The sequence below is a fragment of the Panthera uncia genome, chromosome B4, assembly GCF_023721935.1.
Source record: "Panthera uncia isolate 11264 chromosome B4, Puncia_PCG_1.0, whole genome shotgun sequence".
Classification (NCBI taxonomy): domain Eukaryota; kingdom Metazoa; phylum Chordata; class Mammalia; order Carnivora; family Felidae; genus Panthera; species Panthera uncia.
In genome coordinates this window covers 130,979,994-130,987,002 of record NC_064809.1, presented here as the reverse complement: position 1 = coordinate 130,987,002, position 7,009 = coordinate 130,979,994, and the positions used below count along the sequence as shown (strand labels likewise).

The following is a 7,009-nucleotide window of genomic DNA, read 5'->3' as shown; positions in this document are numbered from 1 at the left end:
TGTACTTTCCACTCGATGTATTTATTTTTTATTAAAATTTTTTTTCACATTTATTTTTGAGAGACCGAGCGAGATAGAGTATGAGCGGGATAGGGGCAGAGAGAGAGGGGGGGGACACAGAGTCTGAAGCAGGCTCCAGGCTCTGAGCTAGCTGTCAACACAGAGCCTGACACGGGGCTCAAACTCGTGGACCATGAGATCATGATCTGAGCCGAAGTCGGATTCTTAACTGACTGAACCACCCAGGTGCCCCTCTTTCCACTCAATTTAGCTTTGAACCTAAAACTCTAAAAATTAGAAGTCTAATAAAAAATTTTTGTAGATCCTTTTGTGGGTCATAGATGTGATGATTGAGAGTTCATGCTGTTATTGTGTGAGAAGTGCTTTCCTCAAACCTTATTGTGGCACTGGCATATTACCTGTCTGATGTGGAAACAAATGTATCTAGAAGCTCATAAACAAGTTTAAGTGTCCCCATTAGAGCTACCCATTTAGTGAAGTAAAAAGAGGGCTGTGGGAATTATACAACTCGAAGCAATCAAAAAATATTTTAATGAGTATTTACCATGTGCCTTTTGAAAGACACAGGGAACTATAAAAGAAATATAAAAGGTTGTTTCTGGGATATCTGGCTGTCTCCGTTGGTAGAGCATGCGACTCTTGATCTCAGGGTCGTGAGTTCAAGCCCCACATTGAACGTAGAGCCTATGAAAAAAGATAATAGAGGCACCTGGGTGATTGAGTTAGTTAAGTTTCTGACTCTTGATTTCTGTCCAGGTCATGATCTTGAGGTCATGGGGTCAAGCCCCACATGGGGCTCTATACTAACAATAGGAAGCCTGTTTGGGATTCTCTCTCTCTCTCTCTCTCTGCCCCTCCCCCCTCTCAAAATAAATAAACTTAGAAGAAATAAAATAAAAAATAAAATAAGAAATAAAATCTTGGAGCACCTGGATGGCCCAGTTAAGTGCCAAATCTTGATTTCGGCTCAGGTCATGATCTTATGGTCGTGGGATTGAGCCTCACTCTGGGCTCTGCTATGAGCATGGAATCTGCCTGATCTCTCTCCCTTTCTTTCTATCCCTTCCCCCTCACTCTCTCTCTCTCTCTCTGTAAATAAATAAATAAACATTAAAATTGTCCTGAATTGTGATAAATCAATAATACAAATGAACTTTAAAACTACCGCCCCCACCCCCTGCCCCCACCGCTCTGTTCCAACTCTGTATCTGTAATTCAGAGGTCGAGAAAAAGTGTTCATTGTTAATGGTGTGTTCTCTAGCAGATGTGTGACATCTTGTTTGCCTCAAGTGACAGAAGGAATATAAAAAAAAAATACTCTGTAAACTATAAAGTGCTTTACAGAAACAGATTATTAGCGTTGCTTTGTGAGATGAACAGCTTAGTTCCAGTACCTGTTGAAATAATACAGTGAGGGGCGCCTGGGTGATTCAGTTGGTTAAGCGTCTGACTTCAGCTCAGGTCATGACCTCACAGTTCGAGGGTTCAAGCCCCGTGTCGGGCTCTGTGCTGACAGCTGAGCCTGGAGCCTGCTGCAGATTCTGTGTCTCCCTTGCTCTTTGCCTCTCCCCTGCTTGTGGTCTCTCTCTCCTCCCTCCCTCTCTCTCTCTCTCTCTCTCTCTCTCTCTCTCAAAAATACGTAAGCATCAAAAAAAAAAGCATACAGTGAAATAAAAGATGGCATAGAATTTGAACAAGGATTAGAAAGGAACCATGAGGGTTTTCACTTATGGTCACTTGAGAATTCCACTACTAACCAGATCTGAGGAGGCGGATGGGAGCCTTTAAGCCCCGTGGAGAAGAACAGAGATTAAAATGTTTTTGGAACATGGAACCCAAGAAGAAAGATGAAGGGATTAGAACTGTGAAGCCCAAAGAAGATAAGGTGTCGTTATTTATTGGGAAGATAAAACTAAGGGGTGTCTTGTGTTGAAATAGGTCTGGGGGATCTGGAAGATTTCTCTGCCGCCACCGCTGGGAACACTGGGAATCGTATTTGGGTTCTGGGGATAAGCCCAAGGCCCTCTGAGTTCTCCCGGGCACTTCTCTGATGTGTCTTCTGCTTGAGAATATGCTCAGACGGCCGTTCTGAATACAGAACTGCTCTGAGAGCCAGGCTTTTAAGGTGGGTTGTGTGGGGAGGAAGGTAGCCAGCTATGCCCCTGAGGCTTTTCACTAATAGTGGTCTCAGAAAGTGTTAAGAGTTGCTCCCTTGGCTAAGAATTCTTCAGGAAAGTTAACTCAAGAGGCACGTGATTCCCTGATTCCCCGTCACCAGGCACTCCTGGCCCCTTAGGAAGCTGTGACATTGGTAGTTACACCCTCTTTTCGGTGGCAGATGAAAACCTACAGCTTTGTTTGGAGCAGTTCCTAGTGGTTAGCGTTCCACAGAGATGCCACCGGGACTTGGGCAGGTGGCTGGTGACTATTTCACAAACACGCAGTGTTTCAGTGAAGGCGCCGCGCAGGGGTTGGGGTGGAGAAGGGCAGAAATAAAATGGTTTTGGCACATGGGAACCCAGGAGGAAAGCTGAAGGGCTCAGAACCGTCCCTGCCACCTAGTGAGTCCTGTGTGTTTGTGGGAGCTCTTAAGAGGGGGCGGATTCCATGTTTAAATTGGGTGGCGAGATTGGAATCCACTTGAAGAAGGTGAGGGAATCTGCTCAACTGGTCTCTGAGGAAAGAGTATTCCAGGCAAGATAAACGGCCGTAGGAAAAAGTCTGGCAAGTTCCACAGCATCACAGACACCCTGGGGCTGGGTTGGGTGAGAGACTAGAAAGGAAGTGTTCCTGCTTACATGAGGCCCGTGAGGCCCTGGTGAGGATTTGGGCTTGCACTCTCAGTGAGGTGGAACCACACGGGTGGGTGGTTCACAGAGGAACAGCAAGATTCGGTCTTTCTCTCTGGCGTACTAGGAATAACCGGGGAGTAGTGAGGGGGCAAGGGTTGGAGTAGGAAGACCTGGCAAGAGGTTCTGGCAAAATTGGACGGGATGTAGTGAGGCCAGAGTAGTCAGAGGAGGTGTGAGGAGAGTCTGATTCTGGAAATGTTGAGAAGCCAGCATTCACTCCTGAGGGACTGGTACAGGGCCGTGAGAGTGTGCCCAGCAAAGTTTGCGGTCTGTCTTTATATGCGTGGTGACCCCGTGTTGTTTAGTCTGAGTTGGAGGGATGCGGTTGCCATCGAGTGGTTGTGGGAAATAACAGATTGTTCTCTCATTCAGAGTATTTGTTGAGCACCCACTACGTGTTAGGCATACGATGATGAAAAAGACAAGCTAAGGTCATTATGCACATGGAGCAGCCATTCCAGTCAGTAGAATTAGACAGTAAATGTGTAAACAGTGCCAACCAGGGGTAAGGGCTATGCGGAAAATAACATGGGGTAATGTGACCACATCTTGGGTTGCTCAATGTCAGGGGCTGGAAGAGCCCTCTGTGGAGGTGACATCTGCCCTGATGCCATTCCTCCCTGAATATCAAATTCTTGCCTTTAGAATGATCTAGACCATTAGAGATGTGTCACGACCTCTCATGGAACGGCCTGAACCGAATTTCATTTTGTTGTTACCTCACAAGACCTTTTAAACTATAGCCTAGGGGCGCCTGGGTGGCTCAGTCGGTTAAGCGGCCGACTTCGGCTCGGGTCATGATCTCTCGGTCCGTGAGTTCGAGCCCCGCGTCGGGCTCTGTGCTGACAGCTCAGAGCCTGGAGCCTGTTTCGGATTCTGTGTCTCCCTCTCTCTGACCCTCCCCCGTTCATGCTCAGTCTCTCTCTGTCTCAAAAATAAATAAACGTTAAAAAAATTAAAAAAAAAAAACAACAAAAAAAAACTATAGCCTAATGAAACTCCATGTGTAAACTCAGGGTATTGTTGAGAATTTTGTCCACCATTGAGGATCAGTGAGTGAATTTTTCTCATATCCCTGTTCCAAAAATTGTGGAAATACTTTTTTTCTGATCTTTTGGCTGCAGTCATGTAACCAATTGTTTTCTATTCTTTGCTTCTGTGGCTAACAAGCTAAAAATCAAATCTGTAACCCCTCCTCTTGCAAGCATATAGGAGTAATGGCATACGTTCATATACTAGCTTAATCCCTGTTTCAACTTACTTTATTTTACTCATTCATCCAATATATTTTTATTATTTTTTTAAACATACCATCTCTTTTTTGTTGTTGTTGTTAATGTTGTATTTTATTTTTGAGAGAGAGGGCGCAAGCAGGGGAGGGGCAGAGAGAGAGGCAGACACAGAATCCCAAGCAGGCTCCAGGCTCTGAGCTGTCAGCACAGAGCCCCACGCAGGGCTCCAACCCACGAACTGTGAGATCATGACCTGAGCTGAAGTCAGACGCTTAACCAACTGAGCCACCCAGGTGCCCCCATCTTCTTTTTTTTAATGTTCGTTTATTTTTTATTTATTTATTAAAAAAAAATTTTTTTTTTTCAACGTTTTTTATTTATTTTTGGGACAGAGAGAGACAGAGCATGAACGGGGGAGGGGCAGAGAGAGAGGGAGACACAGAATCGGAAACAGGCTCCAGGCTCCGAGCCATCAGCCCAGAGCCTGACGCGGGGCTCGAACTCACAGACCGCGAGATTGTGACCTGGCTGAAGTCGGACGCTTAACCGACTGCGCCACCCAGGCGCCCCTGTTTGTTTATTTTTTGAGAGAGAGAGAGACAGAGAGTGAAAGAGAATCCTCAGCAGGCTCCGTGATTTTAGCACAGAGCCCGAATTGGAGCTTGAACTCACGAACCATGAGATCATGATCTGAGCTGAGATCAAGAGTCGGCCACTTAACCAACTGAGCCACACACATGCCCCAGCAGTATATTCACGTTTATTGTGTAGTATTCCATTGTATCAGTTTATTTATCCATTTACCTGTTGATGGACAATTGAATGGTTTCCAGGTTTGGCTACTATGAATAAAGCTCTGTGAACATTCTTTCTGTGGACAAATATTTTCATTTTCTTAAATAAATACCAGAGGTAGAGTTGCTGGGTCAGAAGAAAAGTATATGATTGACTTTATAAGAAATGGCCAGGGGCACCTGGCTTTCTCAGTTGGTGGAGCATGTGACTCTTGATCTTGGAATTGTGAGTTCAAGCCCCACGTTGGGTGTAGAGATTACTTAAAAATAAAATCTTTGGGGCGCCTGGGTGGCTCAGTCGGTTGAGCGTCCAACTTCAGCTCAGGTCACGATCTTGCGGTCCATGAGTTCGAGCCCCGCGTCAGGCTCTGGGCCATCGGCGTCGAGCCTGCTTCCGATTCTGTGTCTCCCTCTCTCTCTGCCCCTCCCCCGTTCATGCTCTGTCTCTCTCTGTCTCAAAAATAAATAAATGTTAAAAAAAAAATTAAAAAAAAAATAAAAAAAAAATAAAATCTTTAGGGGCACCTGGGTGTCTCAGTTAATTGTCTGACTCTGATTTCAGCTCAGGTCATGGTCTCACAGTTTGTGAGTTCGAGTTCTACATCAGGCCAGTATATTGGAATTCTCTCTCTCTTCCTCTTTCTCTGCCTGTGCTCTCCCTGTGCTAGCTCTCTCTCAAAATAAATAAACTTAAAAAAAAAAAAAAGATAAAAAATAAAATCTTAAAAAAGCAAAGCAAGAAATGGCCAAGTTTTTTCAGGACGGTTTTACTCTGTGCCAGCATGGTATGAGAGTTTCCATTGCTTTATTTTCTTTATGTTCTTTTCTAGAATTTCATCCAGTATTTAGTCTTTTGCATCTGGCTTTTTCCACTTAGCATAACGATTTTGAGATTTGGTCATGTCATGTTTATCAGTAGTTTGTTTTTAACCCGCCCTACCTCTACCCCTCAGTAGTGTGTTTCTTTTTCTTTCTTTCTTTCTTTTTTTTTTTTTTAAGTTTATTTATTTTGATAGAGAGAGAGAGTGCACACCCGAGCAGGGGAGGGGCGGGGAGAGAGAGAGAGAGAGAGAGAGAGAGAGAGAACGAATGAATGAATGAATGAATGAATATCCCAAGCAGGCTCTGTGCCGTCAGTGCATAGCCCAACTCTGGGCTCAAACTCACGAACCATGAGATCATGACCTGAGCCGAAATCAAGAGTCAGATGCTAAACTGACTGAGCCACCCAGGTGCTCCAGTAATGTACCATGTGCCTATGTCACAGATTGGTTATACACTCACCATTTGTTGGGCTATTTCCATGGTTTGGCTGTTATCAATAAAGCACATGAAGGTCTTTGTGCCAACGTGGAGTTTTTTTTTTTTCCTCTTGGGTAAATACAAGTGGGACTGCTGAGTGGTGTGTTAGGTACATTTTAGCTTTAGAAGAAACTGCCAAAGTGTTTATGCCTTTTGCACTCCCACCAGCAGCGGGTGGGGGTTCCCGTTCTCCGTGTCCTTGACAAAAACGTGGTCTTGTCAGTCTTTTTTATGTCAGCCACTCTAATAGGTATGTAGTGAGACCTCACAGTGGTTTGATCCGCATTTTCATAATGTTAACCTTAAAAATAAAGCAGTTATTTTCCCAGCGAAAATGGGTTTATTCAGAAATGGAGAGACTTGCAATCTGGAACACGCAAGCTAGAGCAAAACCATAGGCACATCCACCAAACAAAGGAGAGGAATGTTATTTTCTGGAGAAGGAGGTGGTTTGAAGGGGCTGTTTTGAATGAAAGTCCATTGGAGACAACAGTTTATCATTGGCTGAGTCGAAAGGGTAGTTGATTTCTTGTGGGAGATGCACTGTGCATCTTTCCCTGTTGGGGCCTGCAATTGACAGTTCTTTCCTGTTGACATTCTTCTGTTGGGTCTGTAATTGACAGTTTTTCCTGTAATTGATTTTGAGTGGTAGGTTCTTCTAGCCTCCCCTCCTAGCCTCCAAGACTACTGTAGTGAGATTTCTCTATTAATTTTCTCAATAATTACTAATGATGTTTAGTATCTTTTTTTTTTTCTGTTTTTACTTTTTTTTTTTTAAATTTTTTTTTCAACGTTTTTTATTTATTTT

General features: G+C 44.1%; 1 non-coding gene across 1 annotated transcript; it reads left to right on the top strand.

Annotated features, from left to right (window-relative positions):
- The first annotated feature begins 322 nt into the window (after positions 1–322).
- Positions 323–429, top strand: LOC125920563 (small nucleolar RNA U13). Its single transcript, XR_007457140.1, has one exon. It is a non-coding gene; the product is annotated as a small nucleolar RNA U13 (small nucleolar RNA).
- Positions 430–7,009: the final 6,580 nt, after the last annotated feature.